Source organism: Balaenoptera physalus, assembly GCF_965194825.1.
Source record: "Balaenoptera physalus genome assembly, chromosome: 7".
Classification (NCBI taxonomy): Eukaryota; Metazoa; Chordata; class Mammalia; order Artiodactyla; family Balaenopteridae; genus Balaenoptera; species Balaenoptera physalus.
Window position 1 is genome coordinate 44,979,629 of NC_138886.1, and position 26,774 is coordinate 45,006,402.

The window sequence follows — 26,774 nt, forward strand, 5'->3', positions numbered from 1 at the left end:
TTCCCCCTCTGGTAACCACTAGTTTGTTTTCAATATCTGTGAGTCTGTTTCTGTTTTGATATATATATTCGTTTGTATTATTTTTTAGATTCAACATATAAGTGATAATATAAAGTCTTTCTCTTTCTCTGTCTGACTTATTTCACTAAGCAAAATATTCTCTAGGTCCATCCACATTGCTCCAAATAGCAAAATTTCATTCTTTTTTTATACCTCAGTAATATTCCACTGCATATATATACTACATCTTCTTTATCCATTTGTCTGTTGATGGATACTTAGGTTGCTTCCATGTCTTGGCTATTGTAAATAGTGCTGGTATGAACACTGGGGTGCATGTATATTTTTGAATTAGTGTTATTGTTTTTTCTGTGTATATTCCCAGGAGTGGAGTTGCTGGATCATATGGTAGTTCTACTTTTACTTTTTTGAGGAACCTCTATATTGTTTTCCATAGTGCCTGCACTAATTTACATTACCATCAACAGTGGATAAGTGTTCACTTTTCTCCACATCCTCTCCAATATTTATTATTTGTAGACTTTTTGATGATAGCCATTCTGACACGTGTGAGGTGAAATCTCATTGAGAATTTGATTTGCATTTTCCTGATGATTACCAATGTTCAGCATATTTTCATGTGCCTGTTGGCCATCTGTATGTCTTCTTTGGGAAAATGTCTATTCAGGTCTTCTGCCCATTCTTTGGTTGGTTGTTTGTTTGTTTTTTTAATATTGAGTTGGTGATCTGTTTATATATTTTGGATATTAACCGCTTGCTGGTCATATCATTTGCAATTATTTTCTCCCAGTCAGTAGGCTGTCTTTTCATTTTGTTAATGGTTTCCTTTGCTGTGCAAAAACTTTTAAGTTTAATTAGGTTCCATTTGTTTATTTTTACTTTTGTTTCTTTTGTCTTAGGAGACAGGTCTAAAAAATATTGCTATGATTTATGTCAAAGAGTGTTCTCATCTAGGAGTTTTATGGTTTCAGGTCTTACATTTAGCTCTTTAGTCCATTTTGAGTTTATCATTGTATATAGTGTGAGGAAATATTTGAATCTCATTCTTTTATATGTAGCTCTCCAGTTTTTCCAGCACCACTTATTGAAGAGATCGTCTTCTATCCATTGTATGTTCTTGCCCCCTTGCTCGTAGATTAATTGTCCATAAGTGCATGGGTTTATTTCTGGGCTCTCTATTCTCTTCCATTGCTTTATGTGTCAGTTTTTGTGCCAGGCCATACTGTTTTGATTACTGTTGCTTTGTAGTATAGTCTGAACTCTGGGAGTATGATACCTCCAGATTTGTTCTTTTTTCTCAAGGTTGCTTTGGCAACTTTTGTGGTTCCATATGGATTATCCATAATTATCTATAGGATTATCTGTTCTAGTTCTCTGAAAAATGTCTGTAGATAGCTTTGAGTAGTATGGACATTTTAACAATATTAATTCTTCCAGTCCATGAACATGGCATACATTTCCATTTGTTTGTATCATCTTCAGTTTTCTCCATCAGTGTCTTATAGTTTTCAGAGTATAGGTTTTTCATCTCCTTGGTTAAGTTCATTCCTAGTTATTTTATTCTTTTGATAAACAATTTTAAATAGAATTTTTTCTGCTGTCTCTTTCTGATAGTTCATTTGATAGTTCATAGTTATTAGTGTGTAGAAAACAACATAGGGACTTCCCTGGTGGGGCAGTGGTGAGGGTCCGCCTGCCAGTGTGGGGGACGTGGGTTCGATCCCTGGTCTGGGAGGATCCCGCATGCTGCGGAGCGGCTAAGCCCGTGTGCCCTGGCTGCTGGGCCTGCACTCTGGAGCCCACAGGCCGTGACTACTGAGCCCACGCGTGCCTAGAGCCCATGCTCCGCGACGGGAGAGGCCACCGCAGTGAGAAGTGCACGCACAGCAATGAAGAGTAGAGAGGGCCCGCGCATAGCAACAAGGACCCAACGCACCAAAAACAAATAAATGAATTAACTTAAAAAAAAAAGAAAAGCAACATATTTCTGTATATTAATCTTGTATCCTGCAACTTTGCTGAACTCATTTATTAGTTCTAATAATATTGGGATGAAAACAGTTTTTCTTCTTCCTTCCAATTTGGTTGCCTTTCATTTCTTTTTCTTGTCTGATTGCTGTGGCTAGGACTTCCAATACTATGTTAAATAAAAGTGTGGGGAGAGTGGATGTTGCTGTCTTGTTCCCAATTTTAGAGGAAAGGATTTCAGCTTTTCACCATTGAGTATAATGTTAGCTGAGGTTTTTCATAAATGGTCTTTATTATGTTGAGATATATTCCCTCTGTATCCACTTTGATGAGAGTTTTTATCATGAGAGGATGTTGAATTTTGTCAAATGCTTCTTTTGTGTCTAGTGAGATGATCATGTGGTTTTTATCCTTTCTTTTGTTAATGTGGTGTATCACATTGATTGATTTGCAGATAATTGAACCATCCTTGCATCCCTGGAATAAATCCCATTTGGTCATGGTGTGTGATCCTTTTTGTTGGATTTGGTTTGCTGATATTTTGTTGAGTATTTTTTGTTTATAATCATCAAAATATTAGCCTGTGATTTTCCTTTTTGTAGTGTCATTGTCTGGTTGTGGTATCAGGGTAATGGTGGCCTCATAGAATGAATTTGAGAGTGTTCTGTCCTCTTCAATTTTTTTTTTTTTTTTGGTATAGTTTGAGAAGGATATGTATAAGTTCTTCTTTTTATATTTGGTAGAATTCCTCTGTGAAGCTGTTCAACCCTGGACTATTGTTTGCTGAAAGTTTTTTAATTACAAGCTCAATTTCACTACTAGTGATCAAGCAGTTCAAATTGTTTGTTTCTTCTTGATTTAGTCTTGGCAGGTTGTATGTTTCTAGAAATATATCCATTTCTTCTAGGCTGTCTAATTTGTTGGCATATAACTGATGGTAGTATCCTCTTATGATTTTTTGTATCTCTGTGGTATTGGTTGTAATTTCTCCTCTTTCATTTCTTATTTTGTTTATTTGTTCCTCTCTCTTTTCTTCTTGGTGAGCCTGGCTAAAGGTTTATCAGTTTTGTTTATCTTTTCAAAGACCAGCTCTTGGCTTCATTGATATTTTCTATTGTTTTTTTTGGATGTCTATTTTATTTACTTCTCTGATCTTTATTATTTCCTAGCTTCTGCTGACTTTGGGCTTTGCTTTTTCTTCCTTTTCTCATTTCTTTAGATGGTAGGTTATGTTTTTTATTTGAGATTTTTCTTGTTTCTTGGAGAAGGCCTGCATCACTATAAACTTCCCTCTTAAAACTGCTTTTGCTGTATCACATACATTTTGGAGTGTTGTGTTTCCATTTTCATTTGTCTGAAGGTATTTTCTGATGTCCTCTTTGATTTCTTCATTAAGCATTGGATTTTTAGTAGCATGTTGTTTAGTTTCCATGTGTTTGTTCTTTTCCCATGTCTTTTAATGTAACTAATTTCTAGTTTCATACTGTTGTGTTCAGAAAAAATGTTTGATATAATTTCTGTCCTCTTAAATTTGTTGAGACTTTTTTGTCTGCCATTTGATTTCTCCTGGAGAACATTCCATGTGCACTTGAAAACAATGTGTATTCTGCTGTTTTTGGATGTAATGTTCTGTAGCTGTAGATTAAGTCCAACTTGTCTATTGTGTCATTTAAGACCACTGTTTTCTATTTGGCTAATCTGTCCATTGATGTAAGTGGAGTGTTAAAATCCCCTAATATTATTGTATAGTTGTCAGTTTTCCTTTTCTGTCTGTTAGTGTTTGCTTTATATATTTAAGCGCTCCTTTATTGGGTTCATATGTGTTAATGAGTGTAATATCCTCTTTTTGTATTGATCATTATATTATGCCCTTCTTTGTCTTTGGTTTAGACTTTGTTTTAAAATTTCTTTTGTTTGATGTCATTATTGCTACCTCCACTTTCTTCTCATTTCAATTTGCATGAAATATCTTTTTCTGTCCTCTTACTTTCAGTCTGTGTGTCTTTAGCCTCAAAGTGATTCTCTTGTAGGCAGCATATTGAAGAGTCTTTTTAAAAATCCAGTCAGCCTCCCCATGTCTTTTGATTCAAGCATTTAGTCCATTGACATTTAAAGCTATTATTGATAGATATGTATTTATTGCCATTTTATTACTTGTTTTCTGGTTGTTTTTGTAGTTCTTCTCTGTTCATTTTTCTTTTTGTTTCCTCCTTTGTTGTTGGTGATTTTCTTCAGTAGAGTGCTGTGTTCCTTTCTTTTTAGTTTTCTTTTTCTACTGTAGGTTTTTGATTTGTGATTTACCATGTGGTTCATATATGTTGACCTATAATTATGTCTACTTGTTTTAAACTGGTAGTCATTTAAGTTCAAACACATTCTAAAAGATCTACATTTTTTACCCCCCTCTCTTACATTTTGTGTTTTTGATGTCATATTTTACATCTTCATGCTTATCCTTTAATTGTTTATTGGAGTTGTAGTTGCTTTTTAAATTTTTTGACTTTTAATCTACATACTGGCTTAATTAAGTAGTTGATCCTCAGACCTTACTATATATTTGCCTTTCCTGGTGGGATTTTTCCCTATTCTATAGATTCTTCTTCTTTTCCCCTTAGAGAAGACCCTTCAGCATTTACTTTGGAGTAGGGTTAGTATTGAGGAACTCTTTTAGTTTTTGGTTGTCAGAGAAGTTCTTTATCTCTCCTTCTATTCTAAATGATAATCTTCCTGGGTAGAGTATCCTAGGTTGCAGGGTTTTACCATTGAGCAGTTTGCATATATCATGCCATTCCTTCTGGCCTGTGAAGTTTCTGCAGAGAAATCAACTGATATCCTTATGGGGATTCCCTTGTATATGACTCTTTGTTTTTCTCCTGCAGCCTTTAGAATTCTCTTTATCTTTAATTTTTGCCATTTTAATTATGATATATCTTGGTGTGGGTTGTTTGGGTTAATATTTGAGATCCTCTGTGCTTCCTGGACCTGGATATCTGTTTCCTTCTTCAGGTTTGGGAAGTTTTCAGCCATAGTTTCTTCAAATAAATTTTTGATCCCTTTTTCTCTCTCTTCTTCTTCTAGGACCCCTATAATATGAATGTTGATATACTTAATGTTATCTCAGAGATATCTTTAATTGCTTTCATTTTTAAATTTGTTTTTCTTTTTTCTGTTGTGATTGGGTGAGTTCCATTATTGTATCTTCCAGATCACTTATGTGTTCTTCTATATCACTTAGTCTGCTATTCATTCCTTCTAATGTGTTTCAGCTATTTAATTATTCATTTCTGATTGGGTCTTTTTTACATTTTCTAGTACTTTGTTAAAATATTCACTTTTTGCATTGATTTTTCCCCTAATTCAGTTAACATCTTTATTACTAATGTTTTGAATTCTTTATCTGGTAAATTATTTATTTCTGTTTCATTATTTATGAGAAAACAAGAGGTGTTTTCTCTTGTTCTTCCAATTGAGAGTAGTTCCTCTGACTTTTCATTTTGCTTAACTTTCTCTGCCTCTAAGAACTTAGGTGAAGTAGTTACCTATTATGGTCTTGAAGGAATGCTCTTATGTGGGAGCATCCCTGTGCAGACTATATTTGTCAAGTGCCTTTGGTGGAAGAGCTGGGTTTGACATGGATGCAAGTCATGTCTGTCCTCAGGGTTTCTTAGCAGCTATCACCTTGGTAGGTTGTGGGGCTAGAGATGGAGGGGCTAGAGCTGGTGCCAGCTGTGAGGCAGGACTTCCTTTCTGCTCGGTGGCTGTCATCACCCTGTTGGGAGTAGGGTCTGATCCCAAGTTGCTGAAGCCTTGAGGGTTGGGCCCAAGCTGACTCTGTTGCTTTTAAGTGTGATTTTTACCCCTTCCCACACTGGAGCCCTTGCCTCAGAGGGGAGTGCAAGTGTGGCCCATGTGCAAACTGAGGTCTGATGTACTGCCTGTGCAGGCATCTGTGGCTCTGCTCAGATGCAGCCTTGGGTGCAAGTCCTCTTTGTCCCTCACAGCTGATCACTGCACCATTGTAGACTGACTCCACATGGCTGGCAGGGCCCATGGACTCTGAGCATGTATCAGGAGGTCAGCTGTGGTGGAGCAGCCACCATCAGAGATCTGTCTTCTGAGGTACTGCTTGAGTAAGCACCAACAGTGGCTGCCGCCACCCTACTCAGGCTCCACCCTGGGCCCAGGTCACCTCTGTGTCCCATAGTTGAGTATTTTCCCCGGTTGTGGGCACCCCAGATCTAGTGCTGTGCCGTGGCATGGAGTGAATGAGGCTGGAGTGTTCGCTCAGCTTGGGCTGGGGCACACAATGATGTGGTAATGAGAAACCCAACAGCCACTAGAGCAGACCTCTCTGTGCTCTGCCTCATGAGCAAGCCAGTGCACACATGCTCCTCACAATCAGAGTCCAGTCTTCCCACAGCCTTTCTGTTTGTCTCAGTGGTCCTCAAACTAGTCCAGGCAGCTGTCTCCTTCACATAGAACCCCAGAATTGGGGCCCCAAATCTGGCTCAAACCACTCACTCATCAGGGAGGGTATCTGCCCATGTAATTTTCCTTTTTCTTTGAGTCCCCTCCCAGGGACACAGGTCTCAAACCAATCACACTTTTCTTCCCCTAGTACCTGATTATATGTGTATCTTTCTTACAGTCTTGGTTGTACAGGAGTTCTGCTGCCAATTTGAAGTTTTCAGTGATAACTGTTACACATATAGATATACATTTGATGTGTTCCTGAGGGGAGGTGAGGTCCACCTTCTCCTACTCTGCCATCTTGATCCCTTCCTCCAAATTTTCAGTGCTTTTAAAGCAGTTATTAAAATTATGTTCCATAAAGAAAATGAACTTAATGAAAATATAGAATTTCTCAGAAGAGAAATATAAATGGTAAGAAAAGAAAGAAATGTACATTTTAGAAGAGAAAAATAAGATATCTGAAGTAGAAGATTCAGTAAATGTGCTAAGGAACAGAATAGAGATGACGGAGGAAAGAATCAGTGAACTTGAAGATAAATCAATAGAGATTCTCCAGTCTGAAAAACAAGGAGAAAAACGAGCAAGCAGAGCCTCTGTGACCTGTATGTATCAAAACACATAATTTACTTGTGTCATCGTAGTCTCAGATATTATGAACAACTTTATTCCTGTACGTTTCACAAATTTGATGAAATGGACCAAGTTATTCAAAGGCATAATCTACCGAGGCTCAGTCAAGAGAAAATAGGTAACCTGAATAGTCCTATATCTATTAAAAAAATTAAACTCCTAGTTAATTCTTTAAAACTCCAGACTTAACATGGTTTCACTGGGGAATCTACCAGACAGTTAAGGAAGAAATAATATAATCTCTTTCAGAAAAATAAAAGAGGAGAGAACACTTTCCAATTCATTTTATGAGGCCAGCATTACCCTGCTACCAAATCCAGACAAATAATTACAAAAAAAAAAAAAATCGATAGATCAGTACCCCTCATGAAGCTAAACACAAAAATCCTCTAGAAAATATTCACAAATAAATCTAACAATATATTAAAATGATAATGTACAAAAAGATAGAAATAGATATCCCCCTCTAATCTACTAGAATAGATTGAATAGATATAAATGTTGTTTTTTTTTTTCTTACAATAAGCTAATTCTGGTTTTTGTGTGTCTATTTTGTTTTGGTTTTGTTTTTTAGTCCAAGATAGAGTGATGCTGTAATCATTATTACTCCTGAATATTTTATTTGGGTATTTCTAAGGCTTAATGAGTCTTTTGAACACCTGGACTTTTAAAAATAGTATTGCTTTTCATATAAGTAGCACAATATTTTTAATCAACTCTTTAAAATATACTGGCTTGACCTTTAGATGAAAGGTGGTAGTTAGAATTACAAAGGGCATTATTATATAATTTTATAATGCTTATTAAAATTTGAAAATATTTTTATTTTTCTAATATGATAGGTTTTCTAACTTGAGCTTGTAAAACTGCAGGTGCAAAAGTGTGGGTGTATTCAATAATGTCTAATAGAATTCTAACTCTAAGCTTTACAGGCATCATTTGATCACTGTGTTTCATTGTTAAACAAGCAGCTGTAAAGTCTTACAGGCAAAGATGTTAACCCAGTACATGACTCTCTAACTGTACATAGCTAAATCTATCATCTATAAATGATAAATCTATATTTAAAACACATATATTCTTTTTCTGACTATATAAGTAATATGTGCCCATTTTGGAAATTCATGAAGGCATGAAGATACAGAAAAAATTAAAATCCTGTTTCCAGAGACAATCATAGTTTTAGCTTGATTTTTCTTATATATATATTTGAATTCACCATTATTGCTTTATTTAATCAAAGAAATTCAGGGACATGGCTGAATATACATTTAATTTTTTTCAAATTCACATTGTTTTTAGAAAACTCTTGAGTTGTTTTAACACACTCTTCTTTTTTTTAAATTAATTTTTATTGGAGTATAGTTGCTTTACAATGCTGTGTTAGTTTCTGCCATACAGCAAAGTGAATCAGCTATATGTATACATATATCCCCTCTTTTTTGGATTTCCTTCTCATTTAGGTCACCACAGAGCATTGAGTAGAGTTCCCTGTGCTATACAGTAGCACATTAGTCATCTATTTTATACCTAGTAGTGTATATATGTCAATCCCAATCTCCCAATTCATCTCCCCACTTTCCCCCCTTGGTATCCATACATTTGTTCTCTACATCTGTTAACACACTCTTCTTTTGTGACCTTGCTGTGTGCTTGAAATTCCCAAGTATTTTAAAATTTAAAGGCTTTGACTTTATTAAAATGAAGTATGCTCATAGGAATTTAAGCAATGCAGGTAAATGCAAAGAAGAATGTAAAATGCTACCACTACCACTTAGAAGTAATGTTTGACAACACTAAGTGAGCATCATATCTAGCACCTCTTGATGGATAGAGGAATTGATGGATGGAAATACATTGGTGGGTAGAGGAAAGGTAGACAGAAGTAGGTTTATAAAATGGCACCATGAAAAGTATTACATGCAGTTTTACTTGAATTTAATAGAAGAAATTGAAGTAAAACAGAAGAAATTGCTAAACATCAGGTAAATGTTTCTTCACCGCTAAATATTTTAGCAAATAATAAATTATCAGGGCTTCCCTGCTGGCACAGTGGTTAAGAATCCGCCTGCCAACGCAGGGGACAAGGGTTCAAGCCCTGGTCCGGGAAGTTCCCACACGCCGCGGAGCAATGAAGCCCGTGTGCCACAACTACTGAGCCTGCGCTCTAGAGCCCAAAAGCCACAACTACTGAGTCCTCATGCCCCAACTACTGAAGCCCGCGCGCCTAGAGCCCGTGCTCTGCAACAAGAGAAGCCACCGCAATGAGAAGCCCACGCACCGCAACGAAGAGTAGCCCCCGCTCACCGCAACTGGAGAAAGCACACACGCAGCAAGGAAGACCCAACGCAGCCAAAAATAAATAAATTAAATAAATAAATTAATTTTAAAAAAATTATCAAAAGTTAAAAAGGAAAGATCATGAAGAATTCTACATGACCTACATGTTTCAATTTTATTTATTTACTTATTTACTTACTTATTTAATTATTTTTGGCCTCGCCATGCCACTTGCGTGATCCTAGTTTCCCAACCAGGGATGGAACTCGGGCCCCCTGTAGTGGAAGAGCAGAGTCCCAACCACTGGACCCCCAGGGAATTCCCTCAGTTTTAGATCATATTGATTGATTTTCTTTACTAAAAGACAAGGAAATTAATATTCTCATATTTTTTTCTATTTCCCTTCTTCTAACTTTTGTTACTTACATTATTTTTACTTTGTCAGCTTAAAAACATTTATTTTCCCTCTGTAATCATAATTCCATGTTTATTTACTTTTAGTTCTACACATAATTGCCATAGATGCTTGTTAACATATTTTTTACCATACCCCATTCATTTTAGAGGATTTAAAAAAGTTATCTTCTGGTTGGCTGATTTCATTGCTGTATAGTTTTTCTTTAAAGTTTATTTTTATATGTGTTGCTTTGCTTATTCAAGAGTGCCTATGCCTTATTCTTATATTTGTATTACATCTTGGCTGGTATAAAATTTTTCATTTTTGATAGTCTTGAATTTATAATTAAGGAATTTTTTCAAGAAGAGTGCTCAATTTCTATAGTCCTTCAGCTCTTGCATGGTGGACATTGTCTGCCCATTGCCTTTACATTTCAACAAAGCTTGACTGGCTATAATATTCTTAAGTCTCACTTTTTCCCTCTCAGAACCTTTTAGGCATTATTCTAAATAAAACACAAATAAAAAAAAACTCCTTAAAAGTGATAAATATCATGCTGAGTAATAAAATGCTGAAGCATTTTTTTAGTAAAATCAAGACAATATAAAAAGGTACACTACTATCCTCATTATTCAACATTGTTTTGGCAGTCCTACAAATACAGTAAGAAAATGAAATAAAAACAGTGAATTACTGAATCAATTTCTGGAAAAATTAAGAACAGCAAATAATGTCCATTATCACTATTTTATTTAAAAAATTTTCTGGAGATTCTAGCTAATGGTTCAGAAACTAAAATAATCAGCCAAACATGGAGAAGAAAAGAGAAAATGACCTCTATGTAGATTTTTAAAATATCATACCTAGAAAACTCAAATAGATATTTTATTAGGGATTGCTCTTAAATTTTAGCCTTTGTTAATTAATTAACATAGTCATATGTCTTTTATGTGGTTGGGCAGCAGCCATCTTGTAACAGTGAAGTCAGAAATTACATACTAAACGTTGCACAGCAGAAATATTGAAGGGTTATGGTTCTCTAAGATCCTTGGACAGTTGCACCAGCATTGGAGTTAGACTTCCCAACTTCTTCTTCTTTTCTTTCTTTTTTTTTTTGGCCACACAGCACAGCTTGCGGGATCTTAGTTCCCAGACCAAGGATTGAACCTGGGCCACGGCAGTGAAAGTTCTGAGTACTAACCACTGGACTGCCAGGGAATTCCCCCAATGTTCTTCTGATTCATCATTTTTTTTTTTTTTTGGCTGCGTTGGGTCATAGTTGCAGCCAGCGGGGGCTACTCTTCATAGAAGTGTGTGGGCTTCTCACTGCGGTGGCTTCTCTTGTTGCAGAGCATGGGCTCTGGGCACTCGGGCTTCAGTAGCTGCAGCACGCAGGCTCAGTAGTTGCAGCACACGGGCCCTAGAGCACACGGGCTTCAGTAGTTGCAGCGCTAGGGCTCTAGGCAGTAGCTGTGGCGCACGGGCTTAGTTGCTCCATGGCATGTGGGAACCCGTGTCCCCTGCATTGGCAGGCGGATTCTTAACCACTGCACCACCAGGGAAGTCCTGATTCATCAGTTTTTGTATGACGTTTTTCTGTTGAAAGCTTGTAGGAGTTTTTATTCGTTGCCACTGTTGTCGAATTTCACAGCAGTTTGACTCTCATTTCATTCTTTGTGTTAGGTGCTCATTCTGTCTGGAAATTTAGGTTCTTGTATTCTAGGTAATTTTTAAAAAATCTATTCTTTGATAATATCCTTGACTCTGGATTTTCTCTTCTCTCTATCTTGGACTTCTCAAACTGGTCTATTAATTAGCTTTTCCATCCTATTTTTTATATCATTGTCTTTTTGTCCTACTTTCTGGAAGATTTTTTTCAATTTTATCTTCCAACCATTCTGTAGAGTTTTTTTTATTTCTCCTACCATACTTTTAATTTTTAAGAGCTTTTGCTTGTTCTCACACTGTTCCCTTCAAAATAACAATCCTATTCTTGTTCATGGATGTAATATGATCCTAACTTGATAAGTGTAGGAATGATTTCTTTTTTGAAAATTTTTTCTCCTTTTACTCCTATTAAATATTTTTTTAAATATCCAGTAGCCCTTAGCTATGTGTTCATATTTAAGATTTGGATAGTAAAAAGCTTATTACATGCTCTGTGCATGTGTGAAGCCTGTCAACTGGCACCTTCATTAGACAGTGGTCCGGCTATGCCTTATTTTGAGGAACTCCTAATATTAATACTTATAGGTCTTTTCTTCCAACTAGTCAGAGTTCCCAGGGAAGAATCTTCTAACCTCCTGTCTGGAAGGAAAATGCTGACTGAGTGTGCTCTAATTGGCAAGTAAAGAGAAGACTGATGGTCTAGACATTTATTACATGAAATTCTGATTAATTTCTCTTACCTTAATTTTGCTTTGTGTTTCCTAGTCTAAAGACTATTTTCTCTTTTTTAAAGGAAGTGTTTTTATTGAAATGTAACATACAGAGAGTGCACACATAAGTGTGGAACTCACTGAATTCTTACACAGTAAATACAGCTGTGTAAGCACCACACAGATCAAGATATAAAACATAATCAGCACCTCAGATGCCTACTTTATGCATCTTCGGTCATTCTTGTCCCACCATCAAAGGTAACTAATATTTTAAATTCTATCACTCCAGGGAGTACCCTGGTGGCCTAGTGGTTAGGATTCCAGGCTTTCACTGCCATGGCCTGGGTTCAGTCCCTGGTTGAGGAAGTGAGAATCCTGCAAGCCGCACGGCCCAGCAGAAAAAAAAAAAAAAATTCTTCCACTCCAGATTAGGTTTTGCCCATCGTTAAACAAACACACACACAAATATATGTTATTTCCTTATTTGTTGGCTTCTTTCACTCAACATTATGTTACTTAGATTTATCCATACTATTACATGTAGCTGTTTATTTTCATGGCTTCAAAGAATTCCACTGTATGAATTTACCACAATTTATTTTTCCATTTTACTGTTGATGGACAATTGAGTTAGAATCAAAGAATTATGGTTCTATATTTCAAGCACTGTATTTTTTAAACTTTACTGAGGAATAATTGACAAGTATAATTGTATATATTTAAAGTGTACAACATGATGATTTGGTATACATATATATATATTATACATATATATAAGTATAGTTGTATATATTTAAAGTGTACAACATGATGATTTGGTATCTATATTTCAAGCACTGTATTTTTTAAACTTTACTGAGGAAGAATTGACAAGTATAATTGTAAATATTTAAAGTGTACAACATGATGATTTGGTATACATACATAGAATGATTATCAAGATAGTTAACATATAGTTAATTATAACACCTCACATAGTTAACATAGGTAACTCTTTTGTGTGTGTGGTGAGAATAGAATACTTAAGATCTACCCTCAGCAAGTTTTAGATGCATAATATCATATTAATAACTATAGTCACTATGCTGTAAATTAGATCCTCATACTTCTTAGAGCTGAAAACGTGTGCCCATTTAACCTATATCACCCATTTTCCTCTCCGCCCCAGTACCTGGCAACCATTTTATTCTGTTTCTATGAAATTGGTCAAGTACTGTGTTAAATGCTTCATGTGTGTTATCTTATTTATCCTCATAATAATCCTAGAAGTGGATACTATCATTCATACATTCATTCCTCATTCAATTAACAAATATTTATTAATATACCTATTATGTTCCAGGCAGTTTTCTAGGTGTTGGGGAATCAACTAAAAGAAACAGAAATCTATGAATAGTTAAATGAAGCAGACAAGAATCTACACCTTTCTGGAGCTTACATTATACAAGGAAAATATTTGGTATACTAGATATGGATAAATGTTCCTTAGAAAAATAGAGCAAGGAAGGGGATGTGAGGAAATGGTGATGAAGGAGAGATGTTTGCAGTTTTAGATAGTGGGCTGAGGAAGATATCAGTGAGAGAATGACCTTTGAGTCCAAGCTTAAAGGAAGTGAAGGATCAAGCTGTCCAACTGTCTGGAGGAAAACATTCTAGGCAGAAGAAAAGATGAGAACAAAAGCCTAGAGGAAGGAGCTTGTTGTGTTCTATAAACAAGGAAAGCAGTGCGGCTGGAATAGAGTGAGCAAGAAGGAGAGTGCAGGGAGATGCAGTCAGATGCAGTCAGGTGGGAAAGGGTGGGTGAGATCATGTAGGCCTTGCAGGCCATTGTGAGGACTTTCTTTTTGCCTGAGAAGGAAGGCATTGGAATCTTGATCAGAGAAGTGACATGATCAGACTTACATATAACAAAATTGTTCTGCTTTATTGAGAATAGACTGAATAGGACAAGGGTGAGGGCAGGGTGGCCTGTTATTAGCTATTAGTCTCCCCATGTGATAGATGAGGAGAATGTAACTTGGACATGACCAAGGTCATAAACCTTCAACATGTGGTCCATGGACCAGGAGCAGCCACATCACCTGGGACCTAGAAATGCAGAGTCTCAGGCCTCACTCCAGACCAGTTGAATCTCAATCTGCAGTTTAGGAAGAGCCCCAGGTGATTCATGTGCACACTGAAGTTTGAGGAACCCTCATCTAAACTATGAAATACTGTTGTTGAAGCTTATTGATCAGGGGAAGGATACTACTGAAGTGATGCTCTGTGGAAATTTTATTTGGTAGCAAAGAGATAGAGAAGAGAGAAGGATACCAACCAGGAGGAAATTACAATAACCCCAATTACCCAGAAGTTTGGGGCTGAATGGCTGAAGTAGGCTAATGACAGTAGGAGTGAAAAATAATTTAAAAAAAGAAGGAATGGAGGCAAGAGTTTTTTTGTTTTTGTCTTTGGCTGAGCAGCTTGCGAGACCTTAGATTTTAGTTCCCTGACCAGGGATTGAAACGGGGCCACGACAGTGAAAGCGCCAAGTCCTAACCACTGGACTGCCAGGGAATTCCAGAGTTTTGTTTTGTTTTCCTGTTATTTATATCCCTTTATTTGTCTTTATATCTCTTTTCTTTTTTCACCCTTATAATCAGGCTTCTATCATCACCATTCTCCTAAAAATACACTCCTGTATGACACCAATGGATGGTTTTGCAAATCTAGTGATCCTCTATCATTCTTCATGTTCCTTGGCATCTTTGTGCCAAGATATGCTATTAATTATTTCATCTTGAAATTCCCATGTCCTTAATTCTTCATAACCATTCTCTTCCTAGGCTACAATGTATGTTGTCCTTCAGTACTCATTCTTTTCCCACATACCCCCATACACTTATTCATACCTATACTTGTCTTTGTTTATCTATGTTCTCTGATCTTAAGCATTGCCCTTCTTGTTTAAGACTAATACTTCCCTCCAAATCCTCGATCCCCTCCTTCTCATCTCCTCCTTTGACTTTTTTTTTTGTCTCCAGCAACTTCAGTTTTTCCCTCTCCCTCCCAAGAGTTTTTTGTTTTGTTTTGTTGGCCGCGCCATACACAGCATGGGGGATCTTAGTTCCCTGACCAAGGATCGAACCCATGCCCCCTGCAGTGGAAGCACGGAGCCCTAACCACTGGACCGCCAGGGAATTCCCCCAAGAGTTTTTTTTTTTTTTAATATTTATTTTATTTATATCATTTATTTTTATTTGTTTATTTTGGCTGCACCGGGTCTTAGTTGTGGCACGTGGGATCTTCCTTGCGGCATGTAGGATCTTTTAGTTGCAGCATGCGGACTTCTCTTAGTTGTGGCCTGTGGGCTTCTTAGTGGTGGCATGCATGTGGGATCTTAGTTCCCCGACCAGGGATCAAACCTGGGTCCCCTGCATTGGGAGCATGGAGTCTTACCCCCTGGACCACCAGGGAAGTCCCTCCCCCAAGAGTTTTTTTAATGAAGGGAAAAAACCCCCATAAAACTTAGGCAATGATTAGATATACTAGTGAGTGGGAAAGGACCCTGAGACAGAGAGAGAGTTAGATAAAACATGGCACTGAAGTTTCAGACCTTGGTAAGAGAGACAATAATGGACCATTGCTAGAAATAGAGAAGTAAGAATGGGAATTCTGAGAATGAGTGCAAGGCCAGTTTAGTATTGTTGAACTGAACTTGGCGGTGGCTGCAAATGTTCAGCAGGTAGTCAGGAAATCTCAGGCTGGAGAAGACTTGGGGCTGAAGTATTAGATTTCAGAGTCATTTGCCTGGAGGTGCCCATTGAAGCAAAAAGAGTAATTGAGATATTGAGGGAGAAGACAGAAAGAAGACTCTGGCCACATACCTAGGACCACTGCCTCTTTAAAACTATAGAAAGGGTAGGAGGCAGAAGAAGGGGAGTCAGAGACAGGGGAAGAGAGTGTAGCATCTCTCAAACCAAGGATGGGGAGAGGGGTTTCTATTTGGGTTTCTATTTCTATTCATCTTACCCTTCCCCCTCTCCATATCCTTAAGTGCATTCTCTAGTAGGTCTGGGTCTTTATTCCTGTCTTGCCACTAGGTTCTTCATGACCTTTTGTTTTTTCTTTTTCCTTAGATTCCATGTATATGTGTTAGCATACTGTATTTGCTTTTCTCTTTCTGACTTACTTCACTCTGTATGACAGACTCTAACTCCATCCACCTCACTACAGATAACTCCATTTCGTTTCTTTTTATGGCTGAGTAATATTCCATTGTATATATGTGCCACATCTTCTTTATCCATTCATCCGATGATGGACACTTAGGTTGCTTCCATGTCCTGGCTATTGTAAATAGAGCTGCAATGAACATTTTGGTACATGACTGTTTTTGAATTATGGTTTTCTCAGGGTATATGCCCAGTAGTGGGATTGCTGGGTCGTATGGTAGTTCTATTTTTAGTTTTTTAAGGAACCTCCATACTGCTCTCCATAGTGGCTGTTATCAATTTACATTCCCACCAACAGTGCAAGAGGGTTCCCTTTTCTCCACACCCTCTCCAGCATTTATTGTTTCTAGATTTTTTGATGATGGCCATTCTGACCGGTTTGAGATGATATCTCATTGTAGTTTTGATTTGCATTTCTCTAATGATTAATGATGTTGAGCATTCTTTCATGTGTCTGTTGGCAATCTGTATATCTTCTTTGGAGAAATGTCTATTTAGGTCTTCTGCCCATTTTTGGATTGGGTTGTTTGTTTTTTTGTTATTGAGCTGCATGAGCTGCTTGTAAATCTTGGAGATTAATCCTTTGTCAGTTGTTTCATTTGCAAATATTTTCTCCCATTCTGAGGGTTGTCTTTTGGTCTTGTTTATGGTTTCCTTTGCTGTGCAAAAGCTTTTAAGTTTCATTAGGTCCCATTTGTTTATTTTTGTTTTTATTTCCATTTCTCTAGGAGCTGGGTCAGAAAGGATCTTGCTGTGATTTATGTCATAGAGTGTTCTGCCTATGGTTTCCTCTAAGAGTTTGATAGTGTCTGGCCTTACATTTAGGTCTTTAATACATTTTGAGTTTATTTTTGTGTATGGTGTTAGGGAGTGTTCTAATTTCATACTTTTACATGTACCTGTCCAGTTTTCCCAGCAGCATTTATTGAAGAGGTTGTCTTTTCTCCGCTGTATATGCTTGCCTCCTTTATCAAAGATAAAGTGGCCATATGTTGGTGGGTTTATCTCTGGGCTTTCTATCCTGTTCCATTGATCTATGTTTCTGTTTTTATGCCAGTACCAAACTGTCTTGATTACTGTAGCTTTGTAGTATAGTCTGAAGTCGGGGAGCCTGATTCCTCCAGCTCCATATTTCGTTCTCAAGATTGCTTTGGCTATTCGGGATCTTTTGTGTTTCCATACAAATTGTGAAATTTTTTGTTCTAGTTCTGTGAAAAATGCCAGTGGTAGTTTGATAGGGATTGCATTGAATCTGTAGATTGCTTTGGGTAGTAGAGTCATTTTCACAATGTTGATTCTTCCAATCCAAGAACATGGTATATCTCTCCATCTATTTGTATCATCTTTAATTTCTTTCATCAGTGTCTTATACTTTTCTGCATACAGGTCTTTTGTGTCCTTAGGTAGGTTTATTCCTAGGTATTTTATTCTTTTTGTTGCAGTGGTAAACGGGAGTGTTTTCTTAATTTCACTTTCAGATTTTTCATCATTAGTGTATAGGAATGCAAGAGATTTCTGTGCATTAATTTTGTATCCTGCTACTTTACCAAATTCATTGATTAGCTCTAGTAGTTTTCTGGTGGCATCTTTAGGATTCTCTATGTATAGTATCATGTCATCTGCAAACAGTGACAGCTTTACTTCTTCTTTTCCGATTTGGATTCCTTTTATTTCTTTTTCTTCTCTGAATGCTGTGGCTAACACTTCCAAAACTATGTTGAATAATAGTGGTGAGAGTGGGCAACCTTGTCTTGTTCCTGATCTTAGTGGAAATGGTTTCAGTTTTTCACCATTGAGGACAATGTTGGCTGTGGGTTTGTCATATATGGCGTTTATTATGTTGAGGAAAGTTCCCTCTATGCCTACTTTCTGCAGGGCTTTTATCATAAATGGGTGTTGAATTTTGTCGAAAGCTTTTTCTGCATCTATTGAGATGATCATATGGTTTTTCTCCTTCAATTTGTTAATATGGTGTATCACGTTGATTGATTTGTGTATATTGAAGAATCCTTGCATTCCTGGAGTAAACCCCACTTCATCATGGTGTATGATCCTTTTAATGTGCTGTTGGATTCTGGTTGCTAGTATTTTGTTGAGGATTTTTGCACCTTTGTTCATCAGTGATATTGGCCTGTAGTTTTCTTTCTTTGTGACATCTTTGTCTGGTTTTGGTATCAGGGTGATGGTGGCCTCGTAGAATGAGTTGGGGAGTGTTCCTCCCTCTGCAATATTTTGGAAGAGTTTGAGAAGGATAGGTGTTAGCTCTTCTCTAAATGATTGAACGAATTCGCCTGTGAAGCCATCTGGTCCTGTGCTTTTGTTTGTTGGAAGATTTTTAATCACAGTTTCAATTCAGTGCTTGTGATTGGTCTGTTCATATTTTCTATTTCTTCCTGGTTCGGTATCGGCAGGTTGTGCATATATAAGAATTTGTCCATTTCTTCCAGGTTGTCCATTTTATTGGCATAGAGTTGCTTGTAGTAATCTCTTATGATCGTTTGTATTTCTGCAGTGTCAGTGGTTACTTCTCCTTTTTCATTTCTAATTCTATTGATTTGAGTCTTCTCCCATTTTTTCTTGATGAGTCTGGCTAATGGTTTATCAATTTTGTTTATCTTCTCAAAGAACTGGCTTTTAGTTTTATTGATCTTTGCTATTGTTTCCTTCATTTCTTTTTCATTTATTTCTGATCTGATCTTTATGATTTCTTTCCTTCTGCTATCTTTGGGGTTTTTTTGTTCTTCTTTCTCTAAGTGCTTTAGGTGCAAGGTTAGGTTGTTTATTCGAGATGTTTCCTGTTTCTTGAGGTAGGCTTGTATTGCTATAAACTTCCCTCTTAGAACTGCTTTTGCTGCATCCCATAGGTTTTGGGTCGTCGTGTCTCCATTGTCATTTGTTTCTAGGTATTTTTTGATTTCCCCTTTGATTTCTTCAGTGATCACTTCGTTATTAAGTAATGTATTGTGTAGCCTCCATGTGTTTGTATTTTTTACAGATCTTTTCCTGTAATTGATATCTAGCCTCATAGCGTTGTGGTCGGAAAAGATACTTGATACGATTTCAATTTTCTTAAATTTACCAAGGCTTGATTTGTGACCCAAGATATGATCTATCCTGGAGAATGTTCTATGAGCACTTGAGAAAAATGTGTATTCTGTTGTTTTTGGGTGGAATGTCCTATAAATATCAATTAAGTCCATCTTGTTTAATGTATCATTTAAAGCTTGTGTTTCCTTATTTATTTTCATTTTGGATGATCTGTCCATTGGTGAAAGTGGGGTGTTAAAGTCCCCTACTATGATTGTGTTACTGTCGATTTCCCCTTTTATGGCTGTTAGTATTTGCCTTATGTATTGAGGTGCTCCTATGTTGGGTGCATAAATATTTACAATTGTTATACCTTCTTCTTGGATCGATCCCTTGATCATTATATACTTTCCTTCTTTGTCTCTTGTAGTAGTCTTTATTTTAAAGTCTATTTTGTCTGATATGAGAATTGCTACTCCAGCTTTCTTTTGACTTCCATTTGCATGGAATATCTTTTTCCATCCCCTCACTTTCAGTCTGTATGTGTCCCTGGGTCTGAAGTGGGTCTCTTGTAGACAGCATCTATATGGGTCTTGCTTTTGTATCCATTCAGCCAGTCTGTGTCTTTTGGTGGGAGCATTTAATCCATTTACATTTAAGGTAGTTATCGATATGTATGTTCCTATTCCCATTTTCTTAAATGTTTTGGGTTTGTTATTGTAGGTGTTTTCCTTCTCTTGTGTTTCTTGCCTAGAGAAGTTCCTTTAGCATTTGTTGTAAATCTGGTTTGGTGGTGCTGAACTCTCTTGGCTTTTGCTTGTCTGTAAAGGTTTTAATTTCTCCATCAAATCTGAATGAGATCCTTGCTGGGTAGAGTAATCTTGGTTGTAGGTTTTTCTCCTTCATGACTTTAAGTATATCCTGCCACTCCCTTCTGGCTTGCAGAGTTTCTGCTGAAAGATCAGCTGTTAACCTTATGGGGATTCCCTTGTGTGTTATTTGTTTTTTTTCCCTTGCTGCTTTTAATATGTTTTCTTTATATTTAATATTTGACAGTTTGATTAATATGTGTCTTGGCGTGTTTCCCCTTGGATTTATCCTGTATGGGACTCTCTGTGCTTCCAGGACTTGATTAACTATTTCCTTTCCCATATTAGGGAAGTTTTCAACTATAATCTCTTCAAATATTTTCTCAGTCCCTTTCTTTTTTTCTTCTTCTTCTGGGACCCCTATAATTCGAATGTTGGTGCGTTTAATGTTGTCCCAGAGGTCTCTGAGACTGTCCTCAGTTCTTTTCATTCTTTTTTCTTTATTCGGCTCTGCAGTAGTTATTTCCACTATTTTATCTTTCAGGTCAGTTACCCGTTCTTCTGCCTCAGTTATTCTGCTATTGATCCCTTCTAGAGTATTTTTAATTTCATTTATTGTGTTTTTCATTGTTGCTTGGTTCCTCTTTAATTCTTCTATGTCTTTGTTAAATGTTTCTTGCATTTTTGTCTATTCTATTTCCAAGATTTTGGATCATCTTTACCATCATTATTCTGAATTCTTTTTCAGGTAGACTGCCTATTTCTTCTTCATTTGTTAGGTCTGGTGTGTTTTTACCTTGCTCCTTCATCTGCTGTGTGTTTTTCTGTCTTCTCATTTTGCTTATCTTACTGTGTTTGGGGTCTCCTTTTCACAGGCTGCAGGTTCGTAGTTCCTGTTGTTTTTGGTATCTGTCCCCAGTGGCTAAGGTTGGTTCAGTGGGTTGTGTAGGCTTCCTGGTGGAGGGGACTAGTGCCTGTGTTCTGGTGGATGAGGCTGGATCTTGTCTTTCTGGTGGGCATGTCCATGTCTGGTGGTGTGTTTTGGGGTGTCTGTGGCCTTATTATGATTTTAGGCAGCCTCTCTGCTAATGGATGGGGCTGTGTTCCTGTCTTGCTAGTTGTTTGGCATAGGGTGTCCAGCACTGTAGCTTGCTGGTCGTTGAGTGAAGCTGGGTCTTGGTGTTGAGATGGAGATCTCTGAGAGATTTTCACCATTTGGTATTACGTGGAGCTGGGAGGTCTCCTGTGGACCAGTGTCCTGAAGTTGGCTCTCCCACCTTAGAGGCACAGCCCTGATGCCTGGGTGGAGCACCAAGAGCCTTCCATCCACACAGCTCAGAATAAAAGGGAGAAAAAATAGAAAGAAAGAAAGAGTATAAAATAAAATAAAATAAAGATAAAATAAAATAAATCTATTATAATAAAAAATAAGAAAAAATTATTAAGAAAAATTTATTAAGAAATAAAAATATTTTAATTTTTTAAAATAAATTTCTTAATTTTTTAAAATAAAAAATAAGAAGAAAAATATTAAGAACAAAATATTTTAAGAAAAAATTTTTTTAATTTTTTTAAAATAAAAAAATAAGAAAAAAATTATTAAGAAAAAATTAAGAAAAAAATTGTTTAATTTTTTAAAATAAGAAAAAAATTATTAAAAAATTTATTAAGAAAAAAATTTTTTAAGTAAAAACAAACAAACAAACAAACAAAATGGACGGACCGAACCCTAGGACAAATGGTGAAAACAAAGCTATACAGACAGAATCTCACACAGAAACATACACATATACACTCACAAAAAGAGGAAAAGGGGAAAAAATAGTATAGCCTGCTGCCAAAGTCCACCTCCTCAATTTGGGATGATTCGTTGTCTATTCAGGTATTCAACAGATGCAGGTACATCAAGTTGTTTGTGGAGCTTTAATTCGCTGCTTCTGAGGCTGCTGGGAGAGATTTCCCTTTCTCCTCTTTGTTCGTACAGCTCCCGGGGTTCAGCTTTGGATTTGGCCCCGCCTCTGCGTGTTACTTGCCTGAGGGCATCTGTTCTTCACTCACAGAAGACGGGGTTAAAGGAGCAGCTGCTTCGGGGGCGCTGGCTCACTCAGGCCGGGGGGAGGGAGGGGTACGGATGCGGGGCGAGCCTGCGGCGGCAGAGGCTGGTGTGACGTTGTAGCAGCCTGAGGCGTGCCCTGCGTTCTCCCGGAGAAGTTGTCCCTGGATCACAGGAGCCTGGCAGTGGCGGGCTGCACAGGCTCCCGGGAGGGGTGGTGTGGGGAGTGACCTGTGCTCGCTCACAGGCTTCTTGGTGGCGGCAGCAGCAGCCTTAGTGTTTCATGCCCGTCTCTGGAGTCCGTGCTGATAGCCGTGGCTCGCATCCGTCTCTGGAGCTCGTTTAGGCGGCGCTCTGAATCCCCTCTCCTCGCGCACCAGGAAACAAAGAGGCAAGAAAAAGTCTCTTGCCTCTTCGGCAGCTCCAGACCTTTTCCTGGACTCCCTCCCGGCTAGCTATGGTGCACTAACCCCTTCAGGCTGTGTTCACGCCGCCAACCCCAGCCCTCTCCCTTCGAGATCCTACCGAAGCCCGAGCCTCAGCTCCCAGCCCCCGCCCACCCCGGTGGGTGAGCAGACAAGCTTCTTGGGCTGGTGAGTGCTGCTCGGCACTGATCCTCTGTGCGGGAATCTCTCCGCTTTGCCCTCTGCACCCCTGTGGCTGTGCTCTTCTCCGTGGCTCCGAAGCTTCCCCACCGCCACCCCCCATCTCCGCCTGCGAAGGGGCTTCCTAGTATGTGGAAACCTTTCCTCCTTCACAGCTCCCCCCCCCGGTGCAGGTCCCGTCCCTATTCTTTTGTCCCTGTTATTTCTTTTTTCTTTTGCCCTACCCAGGTACTTGGGGAGTTTCTTGCCTTTTGGGAGGTCTGACGTCTTCTGCTAGCACTCAGTGGGTGTTCTATAGGGGCAGTTCCACGTGTAGATGTATTTCTGATGTATCTGTGGGGAGGAAGGTGATCTCCGCATCTTACTCTTCCGCCGTCTTGCCCAGACCCCCGCTGTGTTGGATCTTCGTTTCTGTGCGAGGGCTTTCTCTAGTTGTGGCAAGCGGGGGCCACTCCATCGCAGTGCGCGGGGGTCTCACTATCGCAGCCGAGCACAGGCTATCTAATGCCTCCAAATTATGTACACCTGTTAACTCCTTATTTTTTTCATGCCCCTGTTTCCAGATGAGTTGAAAACTGGCAGTTCAAAAGGACACTGAAGCTTTAGACACAAGCATGGCTGGGAAGAGAAACAAGGCTGAGAGAACACAGAGGTATTGCTAATGTTACTTATAAAACTTTGGAATTTAAAGAAAAAGGATCTAAGTGATGATCTTTCCTTTAAGGGGGTGGTAAGGAAATGAAAAATGAAAATAAAATGTTTTATAATAATAGTTTTAATAAAATTACCACTAACGAAGTTGGTAGAGGTTCTAAGTACATTTTTATTTAAAATAACTAAATGCCAGCTCAGGAGGACAGTGTATTCACAGCACACATGCCCAGGATTGATAAGGTTCCCTCAGCCAATTTCCTGCAGCTGGAGAGCTCAAGCAGATGACGACAACAGGAGTGTTAATCATTTCCCGACCAGGCAATCCTAGTCAGAAGTTCATTAAAAGTGAAATCAGCCCCTTGGGTTTAAAAGCAGCTAAAAAACTTTTTACTCAGTTCACTTTGCAGTTTCTCCCTTTCAGGTTAGGCACGTGGAAATTTGTTTGGCAATTCTTTTTACATCACAGTTTCCATTAGTTGCTCCCACAAATTGGGGTTTATCTGATTGTGTGGTAGATGGGAACCTCAGGATAAAATTCAATGGCTGAAGGCTAAGTGAAGTTTACCCTGCCTGTGGTTATGAAGAGGGTAAGTGACTGGACCTCTTTGTTGCCCTTGGGTTTATTTTCTCTTATGCTAGATTTTATACACCATAAAATGCAAAAGGCATAATCTTGCATTTATAGTTAACCATTTAGATGTGTTTGGAGATTGTTTTTAAGCGATCACAGGCCAAAACCAAGAATTTAAAACACAATTAGGCATACATGCCAAACAAAATTGTTTCATTGTCCTCCTAAAAAAAATCATTTCTACTAATTATACAGTTTATTTAGTTAATTGAACTGTTATTGAAATGTCTTTCTGCATTAATGGAATGTTGGGCTGTTCAGTAAATGGACTGGAAACAATTTTTTGTGAACAAAAAGACATAAATAATTTTGATTTTTGGAAATAGCCAAGGTAGGAACTGGATGGAACATCTGGAGGCAGACTTCAAATGTCAAATAATTCTAATAGAAATATATTAGCTGTGTGTTTTTATTTAGCAAGATGATTTTTTTCTTGTTTCTTGAAATCTATTTGAAGTAGTCATAACAGTTTTATGAATTAAACCTATAATGATATTTCAATTATTGTCTTTCTGGAAAAGGAAAATTATATTTGGGTATAATAGAAGTGCTTTCATTAGAAGAGTACTGACTCTGTTCTTGCCCAGTTCAATTGTGGTGACCTTTTATTTCAAGAAAAATACAGAATTTCTCTTTTTTGAGGCCTAAAATAGTCCTGGGCACATAGAAGACTTTGTGGAATTAGCTACTGATTATTTATTTTTAAGTCTGCACTTACTTTAATGGACTTTAGAAGATATCTTCTAGTCACTTGTGTAAAACTTTATTCAGTACTCAATATGTCAATGATGAATTAAAAAGGAAATAGAAAAGGGTCTTTATCTGGAAGGAATTTAATTCACCTCTTTCCCACTATGAACCAAACCTTTCCATTTTGGAGAACTGTAATTAATACTTTTCTTCTGAGTGTTTGAAAAATTATAGAAAATGCCACCTGTTTTTTACAACAATATTGCTCATCATTGTGAAAACCTGGAAAGAACTAAATGTTAATGAACAGAACAGCGGTTAAAGACAATGGCATACTACATAACCTGTAAAAAAGAATGAGGTGAATCTATATTTATTAACATGAAGGCAGTCCAAATAATATTTCTAAGTTATTTTTTTAAAAAAGCAAGTTTCAAAAAAAAATAGTGAGTTAGTAGGACTACGTTTCCACAAACTTTTGTGCAGTTCTTAATGATGACATACTACTATAATCCCTCCTCCTAGGCTGAGCATCGTATACAATAGGCACTCAGTACATTTATTGAACGAATGATTGGTGATTGACTCTGGCATGTAATCTCTGTGTGTATGGCTGGTAAATGGGGTTCTGAGGGAGATGAGAGGAGACTGTATCAGTTTGGGATTCTTTTGGTTGCCAGTGATAGAATACCTGACTAAAATTGGCAGAAGCAGAAGCGGAAGCAAAGGGGATTTATTGGCTCATATAGCAGTTTAATGGTGCACCTGGCTTGAGAAATAGCTAGACACTGTGGCACAAAGTGATACCTCTCTCTTTGTCTGTTTGTCTCTCTTTCTCTTATTCTGTTCTCAGACAGGCTTTCTCTTTGAGGTTATAAAATAGCTGCCAGAATCTCCAAGAACCATATTCTTTCAGATTCCAATGCAGCAGAAAAAAAGTGAGTGTCTTTCAGCAATCCTAGAAAACTAAACCATGACAGTTGCTCAGAGTGGACCAACAGTAACTGAAACCAGGATGTTAGTGTACTGGTTTCATGAGCTTCTAGGGGCCAGGAATAAAGCCTCAAGTAGGCCAAGCGAACTGAGAGTGGGGAGAGGAGGATCCCCAAATAAAAATCAAGGTTGTTGCTACAAGAAAGGGGAATGGATGCCTGTTAATTAAACAATAAATGTCAAATGCAAGGTAAGAGAATTACTTCATTCTCTTTTTTCCTCTCTCCTTAACATAAATATATCCACATATGAGTAAGTAATCGCTGGGAGAATTCAATCAACTCTAACTCTATAAGGATGTGCGTACAGGTACTAACTGTTAAAGAGAAGGCAGTTGGAAAGATGGAAGAAGAGAGCTTCTGAATTGATTGAACCCAGAGTCCTATCTGGAGCAGTGACTCTCAAATTTGCTCTATACTGAAATTCTCTGTGGGTAATTCTGATGCTCAGGCCACTCTTTATAACACTTGTATCAGAATACCTAGTGTTGGGACTCAAGCATCAGTACTTTTAGGCTCCCAGGTGTATTGTGTTATATGCAATTTGGAGACCCAGTGGTCAAGAGAGATATCAGGGAGGATTTAGAATAGTTTTAAAGGTACCTGAAACTGTACCTTGGATATAGTAGATCCTCCATAAATATCTGATGACTTGATTTAAAAGAGGAAAAGAACATAACTGGGCAAAGATGTGGGGGGGGCATATTTGTGAACTGTCTACTCTGTGTAAGCATCGTGTTCAGTTCTCAATATACATTTCACACTTGATCTTCATAGTCAGGATTTAAAAAAAAAAACCCAAACTCCATTTACTGTGAGGAAATAAAGGTTCAATAATGCTAAAGTAACTTGGCAAAAAGTCAATCAATAAATAAAGCGGGTCTTTTGAGCTCCAAATTATATACTCTTTCGCATTACCACAATTACAGGTGTCAGACATGAGTTTAAG

The 26,774-nt window shown here is 37.7% G+C and overlaps 1 protein-coding gene across 4 annotated transcripts in view; it reads left to right on the plus strand.

Moving 5' to 3' along the window:
• The window catches only part of TRPM6 (transient receptor potential cation channel subfamily M member 6), a 209,006-nt gene that overhangs the window by 6,969 nt on the left and 175,263 nt on the right, over positions 1–26,774 (plus strand). For all 4 annotated transcript variants that reach the window (XM_082470799.1, XM_082470801.1, XM_082470798.1 and 1 more), the window contains exon 3: positions 23,422–23,510. The gene's annotated coding sequence lies outside the window, so the exon portion shown is untranslated. The remainder of the gene's footprint in view (positions 1–23,421; positions 23,511–26,774) is intronic.